The 19,987-nt window shown below is 39.3% G+C and overlaps 1 protein-coding gene across 3 annotated transcripts in view; it reads left to right on the top strand.

Annotated features, from left to right (window-relative positions):
• Positions 1–658: 658 nt before the first annotated feature.
• The window catches only part of MTFR1 (mitochondrial fission regulator 1), a 62,872-nt gene continuing 43,543 nt past the window's right edge, over positions 659–19,987 (top strand). The window contains exon 1 of one of the 3 annotated variants that reach the window (XM_047726744.1): positions 659–826. The gene's annotated coding sequence lies outside the window, so the exon portion shown is untranslated. The remainder of the gene's footprint in view (positions 827–19,987) is intronic. The other 2 variants (XM_047726743.1, XM_047726742.1) reach the window with 2 other exon arrangements.

Here is a 19,987-nt window from a genome sequence, read left to right as displayed (position 1 = left end):
AGAGTAAGAGAGACAGCCAATCAGCGACAGCCAATCAGCAACAGCCTCTTTAAAGGCCATACAGAAATACTTAAGCAGGCTTTTCTCTCTACAAATGAATTTCGAGTTGGGCCTACACACGTTACCATGCTGAATATATATATTGTTAGCTATAGATGTAATGATCATTATCATGGTAGGATTATTTGAAATCTAGTGTCCCAGAATATTCAACTATTAAAAAAACATGTGGCCCACGAATCAGACTAAGCAGACGGAACTGAGGACAGTAAAATCGTCATTCATGCTCTTTGTACACTCCGCATCCTCAACTCCCCTCAACACAAACACGCCAGGGATATTAAGTTCACGTGGGAAGATCTGCCGGATAAAACACAAGTCTCAATAGCGTGGGATTAAAAGGACTCAACACAAGTCAGGTTAACAAGGGCTTAGAACTCCTAGCTTCTTTCAAGGTAATACACACTTGTGGCTACGCTCAGAATGCGGGTCTTGCTACACACTTAGAGAGCGGGGTTTACTAACAAAGTACTTTCCGGGGCAGAGCAGTGAAGACACAAAGCGAAGTCCACGCGAAAGCGCCCGCCTCTAGCCAAGCACCGCGCTTGCGCACATTCACAGTGAGAGGGTGCTGCAGGCCTGTGGGCGGGTCGTCTCTCGTTCCGTCCGGGCTCTCAGTACCCGCCTCCGGGCCCTAAGAAGCAGCTGATTGGTCAGTCTCGTCCGGATTTGGGGCGGAGGCTGGGTGATTGGCAGTAACTCCCCGGGAGAGCTAAGCTGGAAGCCGGAGGAGCTCAAGAAGGCACCTGGCTGCCGCGGGGCCGAGGTAAGTGGGGCTAGGGACCCACGAAAGCGGTTGGAGGGGGGTTCGAAGAGGCCCACCATGCCTGAGGGTGGTGGGAAGCCCTGGTAACAAAGTCGAAGCTGAAGGAGTCCCCGTTTCGGGCATGCGGGGAAGACGGCGGGCTCCGTGGGCGGTTTGGGAGTCTGTGCGGTGGATGAAGGGAGGCGGAGACGTTCTCGGGCAGCCGGGGTGGCCGAGGGCTTTGCTGGGGCTGGAGCTCCGGCGGAGCGGAGAGAAGTCGGCTGACTCTCCCTGAAGGCTGGGACTCACCCACCCACATCTCCCCCCTCTCCCCCGGCCCTTAGGTCCATTTTTTCCGGGTCCACACGTCTCTCGCCAGCCGCCAGGCGGCGGTCCCAGGAAGGCCTTGGGCGTTGAGCTCTTTCCCGGGGTTAGACCTGCCGGACTCCGCGGGTGCGCCTCCGGGCCCGGCCTGGTGGGCTCTGGGAGGAGACGCACGCCTGCTGGTCGCCTGGGAGGCTTAACCAGTCTCACCTGGCTTGTGTTGCTGTTTTACTTTTCGCCTCCCAATGGTTCCCAGTGTGGCTTCCTGAACGTAACTAGTCGCGTTGAGCCCCACAGAAAAAAATCGACCTTTAGACATTTAAAAATACGTTTTATTATGGAGATCTTCAAACGTACAGAGGTTGAGAGGAACTTGGCGAACCCTTCACCCAGTTTTAACAATTGTCAACATTTGGGTGGGGGGGGGCCTGCTCCTTCTCCACAGGTTATTTTCAAGCAAATCCCAGGCATTTAATCTCTGTTAGGTATTTCTACGACTTTGTCATGGTCAGCAATTATACTATTTTTCTGATCATTTGCCTTCTAGAGGGATTGAGTAAAGTAAGGAAAACGTGAATGTGTAGGCGCAAATTTAGTTTGCTCTATAAGAATGCGGGCAATTCTCCCACAGTGCAGTTTCACTGCCCTATGCTCAGGTTTTTCAAAATCATTAAAAATGAAGGTTCCAAACAATCTAGTCTTGGCAGTAGCAGTGTTGCTTTTGAGCAGTAATAATAATTTTGATAATTTCTGTTTATATGGCTCTTGGTATGTATGAAGCTCTGTGAAATTTTTCCACCTGTTCATTTAATTTTCACAACAGCCTTGTGAAGTAGGTGTTATCCAGTTTTACAGATGAAGGAAAAGGGGGACTAAGCAATTTGCGTAATTTCACACTGGTGTAAATAAGGGGGAAATCGGGGCCTGGGGGATTGGGTTTAGGATATTAACCCTGGTCAGTGCCAAGTTCTTTCTCTTTTAACCATAATTAAATTTCCTAAGAATTAATGTAGTAATTGTAACTGCTGTGGATAATTTCTATTGAGCTATAAATCTATAATGGGAAAAAAAAAAACCCTGGAATTTGAGTACATATGTTTTTTCAAACAGTAAAAGGTTAGTGCAATTGAATTTTAAGTTAAAAATCAAAGTATGTAAATGTAGATCAGTAAATACAAGTGTTTACAATTTCTGTAAATAGTCTTTACCCCCCCCCCCCTTTTTAAGATTTTATTTATTTTGAGAGAAAGAGCCCTGGAGAGAGAGCTAGCACAGAAATGGAGAGCAGAGGGAGAAGCGGACTCCCTGCTGACATCATGACCTGAGTCAAAGGCAGATGCTTAACCAGCTGAGCCATCCAGGTGCCCCTAGTCTCTAATTCCTTTGGCATTTAGCATGTACTGGCTATTTATATTGACTAAACTGTATCCCTTATCTTCTCAATCTTATACTATTTCTAAGACAGTATCTTCTTCCAAATAATGTTAGAGGAATAAGGAACTAGAAAAAGACAGCTGAGCTTTTTCAGAGGACAATAGGGAAAACCAGTTAAATTGGAGTTTAGGATTCCTATTGTAGGGGATTAATTCAGAAGTCTAGAAATAAAGTTAGACTCATATGTGAAGTACTTTGTGGGCCAAGTTTAAGGAGTTTGAACTTGAGCAAAACCGTGACTCACTGATTGTAACCATCTCATAGGAAAAGTGAGCTGGGCACTATCAAAGATGGCTTTACTTGAGATGTGAAAAGATAAGTGGCTTGACCTGGGGGTATAGAGGAAATAGATTTGGGTAACTGTTGAATTTACGGATGTAAGGCAAGGAAAAGAGAAAAACATTAATCGCCTAAAAAGAGGGGATGAAAAGACAGCGTGGTTCTGAAGTGCTGGTAAATGTCAGTTTCTTTTCTTTTTTTTTTTTTTTTAAGATTTTTAAAATTTATTTATTTGGCAGAGAGAGACACAGAGAAAGGGAACACAAGCAAGGGGAGTGGGAGAGGGACAAGCAGGCTTCCCGCTGAGCAGGGAGCCTGATGAGGGGCTCGATGTGGGGCTGGATCCCAGGAGCCTAGGATAAGGACCTGAGCCAAAGGCAGACACTTAAAGACTGAGCCACCCAGATGCCCCAATATTCAGAACTTCTTTTTTTTTTTTTTTAAGATTTTATTTATTTATTTGACAGAGAGAGATCACAAGTAGACGGAGAGGCAGGCAGAGAGAGAGAGAGAGAGGGAAGCAGGCTCCCTGCTGAGCAGAGAGCCCGATGCGGGACTCGATCCCAGGACCCCGAGATCATGACCTGAGCCGAAGGCAGCGGCTTAACCCACTGAGCTACCCAGGCGCCCCAGAACTTCTTAATTTAAAATATTTACCCACTGTTTCAAAACTTTTTGGTCATCTGTACTAATTTATGTTAAAATACATCTTTATTGTTTTTAAGATTGAATTTTTAAGTAATCTTTGCACCAGTGAGGGGCTCGAACTTAGAGCTCTGAGGGTTGCATGCCATAATAATAGAGCCAGCCCGGTGTCCCAATCATCTGTATTTTATTTATTTATTTTTTTAAGATTTTATTTATTTATTTGACAGAGAGATCACAAGTAGGCAGAGAGGCCGGCAGGCGTGGGGGGCGGGGGACGGCAGGAAGCAGGCTTCCTGCTGAGCAGAGAGCCCAATTGTAGGACATGATTTGCAGGACCCTGAGATCATGACCTCAGCCAAAGGCAGAGGTTTAACCCATTGAGCCACCCAAGCGCCCTCATCTGTATTTTAAATGTTAAGAACTCTGTGAAAAGAAAATTAGTTGACCATCAGTTTATTTATTTATATTAAAATAAAATGTATTATTTGCCCCAGGGGTACAGGTCTGTGAATCATCAGTCTTTTTTTTTTTTTTTAAAGATTTTATTTATTTATTTGAGAGAGAGACAGTGAGAGAGAGCATGAGCAAGGAGAAGGTCAGAGGGAGAAGCAGACTCCCCATGGAGCTGGGAGCCCGATGTGGGACTTGATCCCGGGACTCCGGGATCATGACCTGAGCCGAAAGCAGTCGTCCAACCAACTGAGCCACCCAGGCGTCCCTGAATCATCAGTCTTACACAACTCACAGCACTCACCATAGCATTATACCCTCCCCAGTGTCCATCATCCAGCCACCACATCCCTCCCTCCCACCACCCCCCAGCAGCCCTCACTTTGTTTCCTGAGGTTAACAGTGTCTTAGGGTTTGTCCACCTCTCTGGTCCCATTTTTTTTCTCCTCCCTTCCCCTCCGCGAACGCCTGCCCTGCCTCTCCAGTTCCTCATATCAGAGAGATCATATGATAATTGTCTTTCTCTAATAAAACAAACAAACAAACAAACAAAAAAACCAAAAAAAAAAAAAAAGATAATTGTCTTTCTCTGACTTATTTTCCTTAGCATAATACCTTCTAGTTCCATCCATGTCATTGCGAATGGCAAGATTTCGTTTTTTTGGATGATAAGTATTTTTTAAAAATTTTATTACAATATAGGTTTTTTTTTTTTTTTTTAATTGGAGTGTAAATGTTAACATTAGTTTCAGGGGTACAAGTAATGATTCCAGAAGCCTGTATGTTCTTCTGTGCTCGCACACATAGCTACTATCTGTCAACATACAGCACTGTTAAAATACCATTAACTATATTTTTTGTGCTATAGATTTCATCTCCTGTGACTTATTCCATAATTGAAAGCCTGTACCAACCATTCCTCTTCACCCTTTTGTCCATCCCTGAACCCCCCACCCTTCTAACAACCACCAGTGTATTCTTTGTATTTGGGGGGTTTTTTTAGATTCCGTGTATAGATGAAATCATATGGTGTTAATCTTTCTCTGACTTAATTTACTTAGCATGATATCCTCTAGGTCCATCCATATTGTTGCATATAGCAAGATCTCATTCTTTCCCATGGCTGAGCAATATTCCTGTGTATGTATGTGTATACCACATCTTTTTTTTTTTTTTTTTTTTTTAACCATCTATGGGTGGATACTTAGGTTGCTACCATATCTTGGCTGTTATAAATAATGCTGAAATAAAAATCGAGGTGCATATCTTTTCAAATTGTGGGTTTGTTTCTTTGGGCAAATACCCAGAGGTGGAATTAGTGGATTGTTTGGTATTTTATATTTTAATTTTTTTGAGGACCTTCCTTAACTGTTTTCCACAGTGGCTGTACCAATTTACAATCCCACCAATAGTGCATAGGGTTCCTTTTTCTCCACATTCTTGCCAACACTTTTTTTTTTTTTTAAGATTTTATTTATTTATTTGACAGAGATCACAAGCAGGCAGAGAGGCAGGCAGAGAGAGAGAGAGAGAGAGAGAGAGAGAGAGAGAAAGCAGGCTCCCTGCTGAGCAGAGAGCCCGATGTGGGGCTCGATCCCAGGACCCTGGAATCATGATCTGAGCCGAAGGCAGAGGCTTTAACCCTCTGAGCCACCCAGGCGCCCCTTGCCAACACTTTTTATTTCTTGTCTTCTTACTAGCCATTCTGTCTGGTGTAAGGTGATTTTGTTGCTTTGATTTGTATTTCCCTGATGATTAGTGAAATTGAACGTTTTTTCATGTATCTGTTTGTTAACTATATGTCTTCTTTGGAAAAATGTATATTGAAGTCCTCTGCCCACTTTAAAAAAAAGATTATTTATTTGATAGAGACACAGAGAGAGAGGGAACATAAGCAGGAGGAGTGGGAGAGGGAGAAGCAGGCCTCCCACCCAGAAGGGAGCCGGATGTGTGTCTCAATCCCAGGACTCTGGGATCATGACCTGAGCCAAAGGCAGATGCTTAACAACTGAGCCACCCAGGCACCCCTCTGCCCATTTTTTAATTGGATTGTTTATTGTTGGTTTTTTGTTTGTTTGTTTGTTTTTTCATATGGGGTTGCATATATATATTTTGGACATTAACACCTTATCTGATATATCACTTAGAGATACCGTCTCACATTCAGCAGATTCCTTTGATAGTTTCCTTTATTGTGCAAAAGCTTTTTCAGTTTGATGTGGTTCAAGTTGTTTATTTTTATTTTGTCTGTTGCTTGATGAGACAGATACAAAAAATACTGCTAAGATGATGTCCAGAATTTATTGCCTGTGTTTTCCTTTAGGAATTTTATGGTTTCAGGTCTTACATTTAAGTCTTCTATTTTCAGTTTATGTTTGTGTATGGTGTAAGAAAGTGATCCAGTTTCATTCTGTTGCATGTAGCTGTCCAGTTTTCCCAACACCATTTATTGAAGAAACTGTCTCTTTTCCATTTTATTTTCTGGCCTTCTTTGTTATAGATTGACTATGTATGTGTGGACTTATTTCTAGGATCTCTATCCTGTTCCACTGATCTTTGTGTCTGTTTTTATGCCAATACCATCTGTTTTGATTTCTGTAGCTTCCGTAGTATACAGTTTGAAATATGGGAGCATGATATCTCCAGCTTTGTTGTTCTTTCTCAGAATTGTTTATAGCCAACTTTTATAGATGATTTACGCTTCTGTACAGATTTTAGTATTATATGTTCTAGTTATCTGAAAATATGCTATTGGAATTTTGGTGGGGATTACATTAAATCTGTAGATTGCTTTGGGTGATAGCGACATTGTAACAGTATTAATTCCTCCAACCCATGAACATGGTGTATCTTTCCATTTATTTGTGTCATCTTTAGTTTCTTCTGTCAATGTCTTAGAATTTTCAGAGCTCAGGTCTTTTACTTCCTTGTTTAATTATAGGCATTTTCTACTTTTCAAGGCAATTTTAATGGAATTATTTTCTTAATTTTTCTTTCTGGTAGTTTGTATTAGTGTATAGAAGCCCAGCAGATTACACTGTATATTTCGTATCCTGCATCTTTACTGAATTTGTTTATTGTAATAGTTTTTTGGTGGAGTCTTAAGGGTTTTCAATATGTAGTATCATGTCATCTGTAAAGAGTGACAATTTTTTATTTCTTGTTTACCAATTTGGATATCTTTTTTGTCTGATTGCTCTAGCTAAGATTTGCAGTATTGTGTTGAATAAAAGAGGCACGAGTAGGCATCCTTGTCTTGTTCTTCATATCTTCTCCCCAAAAGCTTTCAGCTTTTCACTGTTGAGTATGATGTTAGATGTGGGTTAGTCATATATGGCCTTTATTATGTTGAGATACAGTCCATCTATATCTAATATAGATAGATATAGATATCTAATATCCATCTATCTATAATACTTGAGGGTTTTTTTGTTATCAAGATGAATGTTGAATTTTGTCAGATGATTTTTCTGCATCTATTGAGATGGTCATATGATTTTTATCCTTTTTGTAATGTGGTGTAATGCGCTGATTGATTTGCAGATGTTGATCCATCCTTGCTTCCCTGGAATAATTTTGGTAATTTTCTGGTTTGTGTAGTTCTCTGATCCATTTTGTTCTCTTACTCTTTTGCCTTAATGACTTTAGTGTTTCTTTAATTAATTAATTTTTTAAAAAAATTTGTGAATGGGATCTTATTTTTTTCCCCACTGATTCATCAGTTTTATACACAGCGCTCATTACACCACATAACCTCTTTAATGTCCATCACTCAGTTACCCGACCTCCCTCAACTTTCTTCCCTCCAGCAACCTCAGGTTGTTTCCTGTGATTAAGAGTCTCTTATGGGGACGCCTGGGTGGCTCAGTGGGTTAAGCCGCTGCCTTCGGCTCAGGTCATGATCCCGGGGTCCTGGGATCGAGTCCCACATCGGGCTCCTTGCTCGGTGGGAAGCCTGCCTCTCTCTCTGCCTCTCTCTCCACCTCTGCCTGCCTCTCTGCCTGTTTGTGTGCTTTCTCTCACTCTTACTGACAAATAAATAAAATCTTTAAAAAAAAAAAAAAGAGTCTCATGATTTGTCTCGCTCTCTGATTTTATCTTGTTTATTCCCCCCCTTCCCCTGCTATCCTGTTTTGTTTCTTAAATTCCACATATGAGTGAGATCCTATGATAATTGCCTTTCTCTGATTGACTTAATTTCACTTAGCATAATGCCCTCTAGTTCATCCATGTCGTTGCAAATGGCAAGGTTTCAATTTTTTTTGATGGCTAAGTAGCATTCCATTTTATATATATACCGCATTGTCTTTTTAGCCATTCGTCTGTGAACTGACATCTGGGCTCTTTCCATAGTTTAGCTATTGGGGACATTGCTGCTATAAACACTGGGGTGTAGGTGTGCCTTTGGATCACTACATTTGTATCTGTGGAATAAATACCCAGTAGTGCAATTGTTGTGTTGTAGAGTAGCTCTATTTTAAACTTTTTGAGGAACCTCCATACTGTTTTCCATAGTGTCTGTACTAGCTTGCATTCCCACCAACCCTGAAGAGGGTTCCCCTTTCTCTGCATCCTCACCACCATTTGTCATTTCCTGACTTGCTAATTTTAGCCATTGTGACTGGTATGAGGTGGTATCTCGTGGTTTTGATTTGTATTTCTCTGATACCGAGTGATGTTAAGCATTTTTTCACGTGTCTGTCGGCCATTTGCATGTCTTCTTCAGAGAAGTGTCTGTTCTTGTCTTTTGCACATTCTTTGACTGGATTATTTGTTTTTTGGGTGTTGAGTTTGAGAAGTTGTTTATAGATCTTGGATACCAGCCCTTTTTCTGTACTGTCATTTGCAAATATCTTCTCCCATTCCATAGGTTGCTTTTTAGTTTTGTTGACTATTCCCTTTGCTGTGCAGAAGCTTTTTATCTTGATGAAGTCCCAATAGTTCATTTTTTTGCCTTTAGTTTCCCTTCCCTTTGGAGACTTGTCTAGCAAGAAGTTGATGCGGCAAAGGTCACAGAGCTTGCTGCCTGTGTTCTCTAGGATTTTGATGCATTCCTATCTCACATTTAGGTCTTTCATCCATTTTGAGTCTATTTTTATGTATGGTGTAAGAAAATGGTCCAGATTCATTCTGTTGCATGTGGCTGTCCTAGTTTTCCCAACACCATTTATTGAAGAAGCTATCTCTTTCCCATTTTATTTTATTTGTTGAAGAGAGTGTCTTTTTTTCCATTGGTTATTCTTTCCTGCTTTGTTGAAGATTAGTTGACCACAGAATTGAGGGCCCATTTCTGGGCTCTATTCCGTTCCATTGATCTATGCATCTGTTTTTTGTGACAATACCATGCTTTCTTGATGATCATAGCTCTGTAATATTATAGCTTGAAGTCAGACCTCAGCTTTGGTTTTCTTTTTCAGCATTCTTTTCTTTTTCAGCATTTCTTCTTTCTTTCAGCATTCAGCATTCAGCTATTCAGATTCTGGTTCCATACAAATTTTAGGATTATTTCTTCCAGTTCTCTGAAAAAAGGTGATGGTATTTTGATAGGGATTGTATTGAATGTATAGATTGTTCTAGGTAGCATCGACATTTTAACAATATTTTTTTTCCAATCCAGCAGCATGAAATGTTTTTCCATTTCTTTGTATCTTCCTCAATGTCTTTCTTTTTTTTTTTTTAAAGATTTTATTTATTTATTTCACAGAGAGAGATCACAAGTAGGCAGAGAGGCAGGCAGAGAGAGAGAGATAGAGGAGGAAGCAGGTTCTCCGCCGAGCAGAGAGCCCGATGCAGGACTCGATCCCAGGACCCTGAGATCATGACCTGAGCCGAAGGCAGAGGCTTAACCCACTGAGCCACCCAGGCACCCTTCCTCAATGTCTTTCATGAGTGTTCTTTGTTTTCTTTTTTTTTTTTTTTTTTTAAAGATTTTATTTATTTATTTGACAGAGAGAGATCACAAGCAGGCAGAGAGGCAGGCAGAGAGACAGGAGGAAGCAGGCTCCCCGCTGAGCAGAGAGCCCGACGCGGGACTCGATCCCAGGACTCTGAGATCATGACCTGAGCCAAAGGCAGCGGCTTAACCCACTGAGCCACCCAGGCGCCCCTGTTCTTTGTTTTCTGAGTACAGATCCTTTCCCTCTTTGGTTAGGTTTATTCCTAGGTATCTTAGGGTTTTTGGTGCAATTGTAAATAGGGTAGACTCTTTACTTTCTCTTTCTTCTGTATAGAAATGCAACCGATTTCTATGTGTTGATTTGATGTCCTGCCACTCTGCTGAACTCCTGTATGAGTTCTAGCAATTTTGAGGTAGATCTTTGGGGTTTTCCACATAGAGTATTATGTCATCTGTGAAGAGTTAGAGTTTGACTTCATTGCTGATTTGGATGCCTTTTCTTTTTTGTTGTCTGGTGAGGTTAAGACTTCTAGTACTGTGTTGAACAACAGCAGTGAGAATGGACATCCCTGCCATGTTCTGTCCTTAGGGAAAAAGTTCTCAATTTTTTTCCATTGAGAATGATATTCACTGTGGGCTTTTGATATAGGGCTTTTATGATAGAGGTATGTTCCTTCTATCCCTATACTCTGAAGAGTTTTAATCCAGAAAGGATGCTGTACTTTGTCAAATGCTTTGTCTGCATCTATTGAGAGGATTACATAGTTCTTGTCCTTTATTTTATTAATGTATTATATCACATTGATTGATTTGCGGAGGCTGAACCACACTTGCAGCCCAGGAATAAATCCCACTTGGTCGTGGTGAATAGTCCTTTTAATATACTGTTGGATCCTATTGGCTAGGATTTTGGTGAGAATTTTGGCATCCATGTTCATGAGGGATGTTGGTCTGTAAGTCTTTTTGGTGAGGTTTTTGTCTGGTTTTGGGATCAAAGCAGTGTTGGCCTCATAGAACAAGTTTGGAAGTTTTCCTTCCATTTTTATTTTTTGAAACAGCTTCAGAAGAATAGATGTTAATTCTTCTTTAAATGTTTGGTAAAATTCCCCTGGGAAGCCATTGGCCCTGGACTCTTGTTTGTTGGGAGAGTTTTCATTACTTCTTCAATTTTCCTTGTTGGTTAGGGGTTTGTTCAGGTTTACTACTACTTCTGTTTCAGTTTTGATAGTTTATACATCTCTAGGAATGCATCCATTTCTTCCAGATTGCCTAATTTGTTGGTTATAGTTGCTCATAATACATTCTTATAGTTGTTTGTATTTCTTTGGTGTTGGTTGTGTTCTTTCATTCATGGTTTTATTTGGTCCTTGCTCTTTTTTCTTTTTGATAAGTCTGGCCAGAGATTTATCAATCTTACTAATTCTTTCAAAGAATCAGCTCCCAGTTTCCTTGATCTGTTCTACTGTTCTTTTGGTTTCTAGTTCATTGATTTCTGCTCTAATCTTTATTCATTCTCTTCTGCTGAGTTTAGGCTTTATTTGCTCTTCTCTCTCCAGCTCCTTTAGGTGTAAGGTCATATTGTGTATTTGAGATCTTTCTTGTTTCTTGAGAAAGGCTTGTATTGCTATATACTTCCCTCTTAAGATTGCCTCTCCTGTATCCCAAAGGTTTTAAACAGTTGTATTTTCATTTTCATTAGTTTCCATGTATTTTAAAAAATTCTTTAATTCCCTGGTTGACCCTTTCATTCTTTAGTAGGATACTCTTTAACCTCCATATATTTGAGTTCTTCTCCCTTGTGATTGAGTTCAAGTTTCACATCATTGTGGTCTGAAAATTTGTAAGGGATGATCCCAGTCTTTTGGTACTGGTTGAGAACTGATTTGTGACCTGGTATGTGGTCTTTTCTGAAGAGAGTTCCTTGTGGACTCCAGAAGAATGTGTATTTTACTGCTTTAGGATGGAATGCTCTTAATATATCTGTGAAGTCCCTCATCCAGTGTGTCATTTAGCACTTGTTGAACTTCCGTTTAGATGATCGGTCCATTGCAGTGAGTGGGATATTAAAGTCCCATATTATTATTGTATTATTATTAATGTGTTTCTTTAATTTTGTTATTAATTGGTTTATATAATTGGCTGCTCCCATGTTAGGGGCGTAATTATTTACAGTTGTTAGATCTTGTTAGATAGACCCTTTAATTATGATATAGTGTTGTTCCTTATCTCTTATTACATACAGTCTTTGGTTTAAAATCTAATTTGATAAAAGGATTGCAACCCCAGTTTCCTTTTGATGTCCATTAGCATGGCAAATGATTTTCCACCTGTTCACTTTCAACCTAGAGGTGTCTTTCAGTCTAAAATGAATCTTTTGCAGACAGAGTATCAGTGGGTCTTAATTTTTTATCCAGTCTGATACCCTGAGTCTTTTGATTAGGGCATTTGACCCATTTACATTCAGAGTAACTACTGAAATATATGGGTTTAGTGCCACTGTATTACCTGTAAAGTCACTGTTTATGTATTTGGTCTCAGTTCCTTTCTGGTCTGTGTTACTTCTGAGCTCTCTTTGCTGAAAGGATCTCCTTTAATGTTTCTTGTAGGGCTGGTTTGATGATCACAATTCTTTAAGTTTCTGTTTGTCCTGGAAGCTTTTTAATTTCTTCTTTTTTTGAATGACAGCCTTGCTGGATAAAATATTCTTGGCTGCATATTTTTCTCATATGCCACCTTAAATATATCATGCCAGTCCTTTCTGGCCTGCCAGTTCTCTGTGGATGGGTTTGCTGCCAGTCTAATGTCTACCCTTGTAAGTTACGGACCTCTTGTCCTGAGCTACTTTCAGGATTTTCTCTTTGTCTCTGAGGTTTGCAAGACTCACTATTATATGTTGAGGTGTTGACCTATTTGATTCATTTTGATGGGGGTTCTCTGTTCCTCTTGGTATTGAATGCCCGTTTCCTTCCCCTGATTAGGGAACTTCTCTGCTATAATTTGCTCCAGTATACTTTCTGCCCCTCTCTCTTTCCTCTTCTAGGATCCCAGTTTCTCTAATATTCTTTTGCTTAGTGGTATCACTTTTCTCTTGAATTCTCCCCTCATGATCCGGTAGCTCTTTGTCTCTTTTCTACAGTTTCTTTATTCTTTGTCATTTTGTCTTCTATATCACCAATTCTTTCTTCTGCTTTATTTATCTTATCATTTAGAGCCTCCATTTTTTATTGCATCTCATTAGCTGTTTATATTTCAATTTGATAGCTTTAGTTCTTTTATTTATCCAGAGAGGGATTGTCTAGTGTTTTCTATGTTTTTTCAAGTCCAGCTAGTATCTTTACAATCGTTATTCTGAACTCTAGTTCCATCATCTTACTTATATCCATACTGATTGGGTACCTGGCAGTCAGTACTGCCTCTTGTTCTCTTTTTTGAGATCAGGTTTTCCATCTTGTCATTCTGTCCAGCCAAGAATAGATTAATGAGGGATCTAAATATGAAAATGGCTACAGTGACTCCAGAGAAATATACACTGAACAAATCAGAAGAGACCTGAAACTGAAAGCAAAAAAAAATCAGGTAAAGAGGGCAATACACTATATTTTGTGTGTATTTTGGGCTGTTAGAAGAAGCTGCATCCCAAAATTGTGAAGAAAGACAAAAATAAAATTAAATACAATGAAAGGGTAGAATGTAACTGTAAAAATGAAAATTAAAATAAATATTTAATGAAATTATTACAAAAATAAAATTAAATACAATGAAAGGGTAGAATGTGACTGTAAAAGTGAAAATTAAAAAATATTTTTTTTAAAAGATTTTATTTATTTGAGAGAGAGAGAGAGAGCAAGAGCACAAGCTGGGGAGAGATAGAATCAGACTCACTGCTGAGCAGGAAGCCTGACTCAACTCGATCCCAGGACTCTGGGAAGCCAAAGGCAGATGCTTAACTAACTGAGCAACCCTATTGCCCTGAAAATTAAAGAAGTTTTTTAAAAAGATGATAAAATAAGTAATTCATTGAAAAAGAAAGAGAAAAAAAAATCGAAAGACTAAAGAATTATGAGAAAAAAAGCAATGAATTCTATATACTATTTTCCCCAGTGCTGGAGTTTGGCAGTTCTCTGTGATCAGTAAACTTGGTTTTAGCCAGATGTTCTTTTTTTTTTTTTTTTTTTTTTTTAAGATTTTATTTACCTATTTTACAGAGAGAGATCACAAGTAGGCGGGGGTGGGGGGATGGGAAGCAGGCTCCCTGCTGAGCAGCGAGCCTGATGTGGGGCTCAATCCCAGGACCCTGAGATCATGACCTGAGCTGAAGGCAGAGGCTTTAACCCACAGAGCCACCCAAATACCCCATTTTATATTTATTTTAGACAGGATATCTCGTTATCCCAATCTGTTTGGGCTCTGATAGGGAGTGTGACCCGTAGTTAAGTTTTTTATTTTTATTTATTTTTTTTATAATTTTTTTTTTAAGATTTTATTTATTTATTTGACAGAGAGAGATCACACGTAGGCAGAGAGGCAGACAGAGAGAGAGGGAAGCAGGCTCCCTGCTGAATAGAGAGCCCGATGCGGGACTCGATCCCAGGACCCTGATATCATGACCCGAGCCGAAGGCAGCGGCTTAACCCACTGAGCCACCCAGGTGCCCCCGTAGTTAAGTTTTTTAAAGTGAATTGGGAAAAATGTCCTGAAATAATAAGCAATGATTACATAGACATTATTGCTTGGGCCAAAGTTAAAAAAAATTTTTTTTTTTAAAGTTAGTTGACTTAAACTAGTATCTGTTGGGCCACTATTTCTATGCTTTTTTTGTTTTGTTTTGTTTTTTTTTAAGATTTTATTTTTAAGTAATAACTATATCCACCATCAGGCTTGGAACTACAACCCTGAGGTCAGGAGTCATGTGCTCTATTGACTGATCCAGCTAGGTGCTGCTCTGTGCTTTATTTTTTTTAAAAATGGAATCACAGGGGTACCTGGGTGGTTCAGTGGGTTAAAGCCTCTGCCTTCAGCTCAGGTCATGATCCCAGAGTCCTGGGATCGCGCCCCACATCCAACTCTCTGCTCTGTGGGGAGCCTGCTTTCTCCTCTCTCTCTGCCTGCCTCTCTGCCTGTTTGTGATCTCTGTCAAATAAATAAATCTTAAAAAAAAAAAAATGAAATCACATGCACACACACACACAAATTGAATCACACATATATATGCTTGCAACTTTTTTCATGTATCTTATGGAAACTTTTTTTTTTTTTAATCTTTATTTATTTATTTGAGAGAGAGAACCACAAGCAGGGAGAGGTGCAGAGGGGCAGAGAAGAAGATTCCCCAGTGGGCAGAGTGCCTGACATGCAGCTTGGTCCCAGAAACCTGGGATCATGATCTGAGCTGAAGGCAGATAGATGCTCAACCAGCTGAGCCACCCAGGCGCCCCAAAACTTCTTGCGTATAACTTTTTGTTTTTATAGCCATAAACTTAAGAGTGGATATGTTGAATTTGTTTCAAGTATTTTTCTGTCGATGGACATTCAGTTTACTTTTGAATTTTGTCTTTTTACAGTAATGCTCAGTAAATACTTTTTAGCTTTTAAAAAATCTTCATTTTACAAGGGTGTAATTTACTAAGTTTTGCCACTAAGGAAATTTTTTATACACATAATATGTAGGGGATGGTAATTATTACACAATTTACCCAAATCATCTTTATAGTGAATTTTCATCACTTTGGTGGGCCCAAGGACAGCACTTTTAGTGATAAATATTATTGAGTTCCAAGTATTGTGTGTGTTTGTTTCTACTGATGTTCAGGATCACTTAAGATATTTGAACCATCTTTTCAAAAGATTGTTTTAATATTGATACCACAGTACTTAATTCATTTGCATGGGAATGATTAAAATAAAATACTTCATGAAGAATATATTTAATATGTCATTCATTGTAGGGTTACATTTCAGAGATCCTCACATGAAAATGATACACTCTTAGTTCAAATGGAAATACAAGACTATCTCTAACCTCTTGTGTATCACTCAGAGAGAAGGGGACATCTAAAAATGTTACAGAAAATTTCTGTCAGAAATTTAATTCAGGGTGCCTAGATGGCTCAGTCGTTGAGCATCTGCCTTCAGCTCGGGTCATGATCCTGAGGTCCTGGGATCGAGCCACACGTCAGGCTCCCTGCTGCACGGAAGCCTGCTTCTCCCTCTCACATTCCCCCTGCTTGTGTTTCTTCTCTCGCTGTGTCTCTCTGTCAAATAAATAAATATAGTCTTTAAAAAAAAAAAAGACATTTAATTTCATATGTAAAAACCCATTTACTTGAAAGAATTTTCATCACATTTTTAGTTTGTGTTATTAGACTTTTTTTTTTTAAAGATTTTATTTATTTATTTGACAGAGAGAAATCACAAGTAAGCAGAGAGGCAGGCAGAGAGAGAGGAGGAAGCAGGCTCCCTGCTGAGCAGAAAGCCCGATGTGGGGCTCGAACCCAGGACCTGGGACCATGACCTGAGCCGAAGGCAGCGGCTTAACCCACTGAGCCACCCAGGCGCCCCTAGACTTTTTAATATAAGGGTTTTTTTTGGTTGTTAAGAGATGCAGTATAGGTCATGAGGTTTATTCATTTGTGAACTGAAAAAAGTGAGACTTATGTATTAGATTTTGTGCTACGTGCTGTACTCAATTTTGCATGAACAGTATAGAATATTCTAAATAATTCAATTATTTAGAATTAATAAATAGTTCTAAATAATTGCCAATAAATTGTACCAATGGGTCAAATACTATATTATTGTCTTATAATGTGGTAAAGTGTTCTTAAAGTCTCAACCAGACTGAAGTATACCAGTGGTCACTAGATTTGAATTTTAAGTTTTAATTTTCAGAAGTAGGGCAGGGTGTTGACATAGGATTGACAATTTTTCATTGTGCCAAGTAAGGGCATTTTAAAAAAATTGCTTAATAGCCATCTACTGTCCCAATATCCTAAAAGAAAAGTACTTTTACACCAGAACATATGAAGAATATTCTCAAAATAAAACACTGACTTTAAATAGGTTTTTGTTCAGGTTTTTTATTTCATGGTACTTATTTTTCTTTTGCATCCCTGTTTGGCACTAGAATGTGGATTGTCATTTGGGATACATTGATAGGTTTATCTATTAGTATTCTGAGAACAGGAAACCTTATTTTTTAATTAATTAGCCAAGTGAATAAGAATGTTCTCTGAATCCTTTTAGACTCCCGCCACCCCCCGCCACTATAAAATGGTCATTCTATTCTTTCATATTGTAAAAATAATTAAATGGCCTATTTCTTTTTTTTTTTTTTTAAGATTTTGTTTATTTATTTATTTGACAGAGAGGCAGGCAGAGAGAGAGAGGAGGAAGCAGGCTCCCTGCTGAGCAGAGAGCCCGATACGGGGCTCGATCCCAGGACCCTGGGATCATGACCTGAGCCGAAGGCAGAGGCTTCAACCCACTGAGCCACCCAGATGCCCCTAAATGGCCATTTCCTTGAATAGTTCCCAAAGACTTTATAAAATAAGCTCCAGTGTACTGCTGTAGCTTTTAAAAGCTTTTAGCATTTTATTTTTTAATTTTAATTTTAATTTTTATTTGACAGAGTACAAGCTGGGGGTGGGGGTAGGGGAGTGGCAAAGAGGGAGAAGCAGGCTTCCTGCTGAAAAGAGAGCCCAATGTGGGGCTTGATCCTTGTACCCTGGGATTGTGACCTGAGCAGAAGGCAAACACTTAACTGCCTGAGCCACCCAGGCACCCCAGTTTTTGGCATTTTAAATTTAATGACAACTTTGTTATTACTGCTAAGAGGGTTACTGTGAAACTATTTACTGCTAATAAACCATTTTTTATTATAACTGTCTCAAGAACATATGCTGCATTTGTTGAAAGCAGTATTGTGTTATCTTTGATTTGATTGCTGTAAACTTTAATTGGTTTAATTGGTCTCACTATAGACTATTGTATATTTTCATAGTATTTGTGGAGGGAAGAGAAAGTTTGTTTTCAGGGTATGTCTATTTTCATTTACTCTTGATTTTCTCTTCTGCCCTGTCAACTACCTGTTTCCCCTCCCGAAAACAGTTTGCTATTTCTTACAGTCTGTGTCAAAGCAGGGTAGACGATAAGCTTATACCATCATCATAAAATTCTTGAAGTTAAATTATATATGTATTCATACAGAACCTAGAAAACAAAATGCAGTCTGATTCTTAGTTATCTTTTTTAAGCCTTTTTTATTTTGAAGTATAACACAAAAAAATGTAAGAAACCTGGATATGTAACCAATAAGTTATGACAAACCAAACATCCATGTAATCACCGCCCACAGTAAGAAATAGAAAGTTGTTTGAATTCTAGGAAGCTCCTTTATGCTCTCTTCCAACTATTACCTGCCCCCATCCGTAGGTACCTACCATTGTAACTGCTTACACTGTAGCTTTGTAGCCTTTTATTATTTTCTTTTCTTTTCTTTTTTTTTTTTAAGATTTTTTTTTATTTATCTATTTTACAGGCAGAGATCACAAGTAGGCAGAGAGGCAGACAGATAGAGAGAGAGGTGGAAGCAGGCCCCCTGCTGAGCAGAGAGCCCGATGTGGGGCTCGATCCTAGGACCCTGGGATCATGACCTGAGCTGAAAGCAGAGGCCTTAACCCACTGAGCCACCCAGGTGCCCCTTATTTTCTTTTTTTTTAAGATTTTATTTTATTTTATTTATTTTTATTTATTTATTTGACAGAGAGAGAAATCACAAGTAGGCAGAGAGGCGATCAGAGAGAGAAGGAGAAGCAGGCTCCCTGCTGAGCAGAGAGCCTGATGCGGGGCTCGACCCCAGGACTCTGAGATCATGACCTGAGCCAAAGGCAGAGCCTTAACCCACTAAGCCACCCAGGCACCCCTAAGATTTTATTTTTAAGTAATCTCTATACTTAAGTAATCTCTATACATAGGGCTTGAACTTAAAACCCCAAGGTCAGGAATCATGTGCTTTGACTGACTGAGCCACCCTGGTGCTCCCCTTCTCTTATTTTTTTAATGCCTCTGTGATCTGTAGTGATGTCCCCCATTTCATTCACTTATAAGTGTCTTTTCTTTTTCCTCAGTAAATCTCATTAGAGGTCGGTCTTTTTTATTGTTTCTTTTCAAGGAACCATCTCTTGGCCTGGTTATACTTCTTTGTCTTGATAGTTCTCTGATGCTTTCAAATAGATGATTTTCATATTTTGTCGTTTATTTGACCTCATGGGAGGATAGTTTGTCTGAAATTCTGTAGTTTGTTATAAATAAATTCTTCTAGGTATCTGTTTACAATTGAGATAGTGTTGAAAAGGCTTAGATGCCCTTCATTTAATATTCTAATATTAACGTAGCAACTGTTATTATATTCTATACACTGTGCTAAGGGCTGGGGTCACTGTGATGAATAAGAAGAGTTTTGCTCTTAAGGTGACTGAGTGCTGTGGAGGAGTTAAGCACTTTAGGTACATTGTTGTAATGTGCAGTTTAGGAGAATGTATACAGGAGGGCCCTGATACTCGTTGATCAGGAAAAACCTCTTGGAGAAGGTAATAGCTAAGCTAAATAAAGAATGCATAGGAGCTAGCTTGACATAGAGGTACTGTAGGGGGTGTAGAATAATGGATTACAGAAAAGTCCAGAGAGCCTGTTGAATTTCTAGAATTATCTGTATGACTGGATTAAAGAGAAGAGTGTGAAAGAGAGGATAGGAAAGTACAGAGACCATATCATAAAGGACTTATTGCAGTACTGAGAATGGCTAGAAAAGGGAGAGCAAAATTTGTGGAAGGTAATTACGACAGTACAGACTTAGAATAGCTGTAATGGATTGGAGTAGAGTAGCAGTGGAAATGGAATCTGATATTTAGGAGGAAACCTAGATCCTGATTGTAGAAAATGGAAGAAAGAAGGAATAACTTGACAATATTGGTGCCATTTGCTGAGGTAGGGAACACATGAGCAGCAGATTTAGGAAGAAAATTAGGGAGTTGAGTTCTGGATTTCTTTGGTTTGAGAGCAGATGGGAGAAACCAGAAGTTGGCATGTGATTGAAGTTGATGTGGGACAAGAAAGAGAATTTATGTATGCAGTGTGGAGCTGATATAATGAGA

This window comes from Lutra lutra, chromosome 4 (assembly GCF_902655055.1).
Source record: "Lutra lutra chromosome 4, mLutLut1.2, whole genome shotgun sequence".
Classification (NCBI taxonomy): domain Eukaryota; kingdom Metazoa; phylum Chordata; class Mammalia; order Carnivora; family Mustelidae; genus Lutra; species Lutra lutra.
The sequence above is the reverse complement of the archived record's forward strand: the minus strand, read 5'-3'. Positions and strand labels throughout refer to the sequence as shown.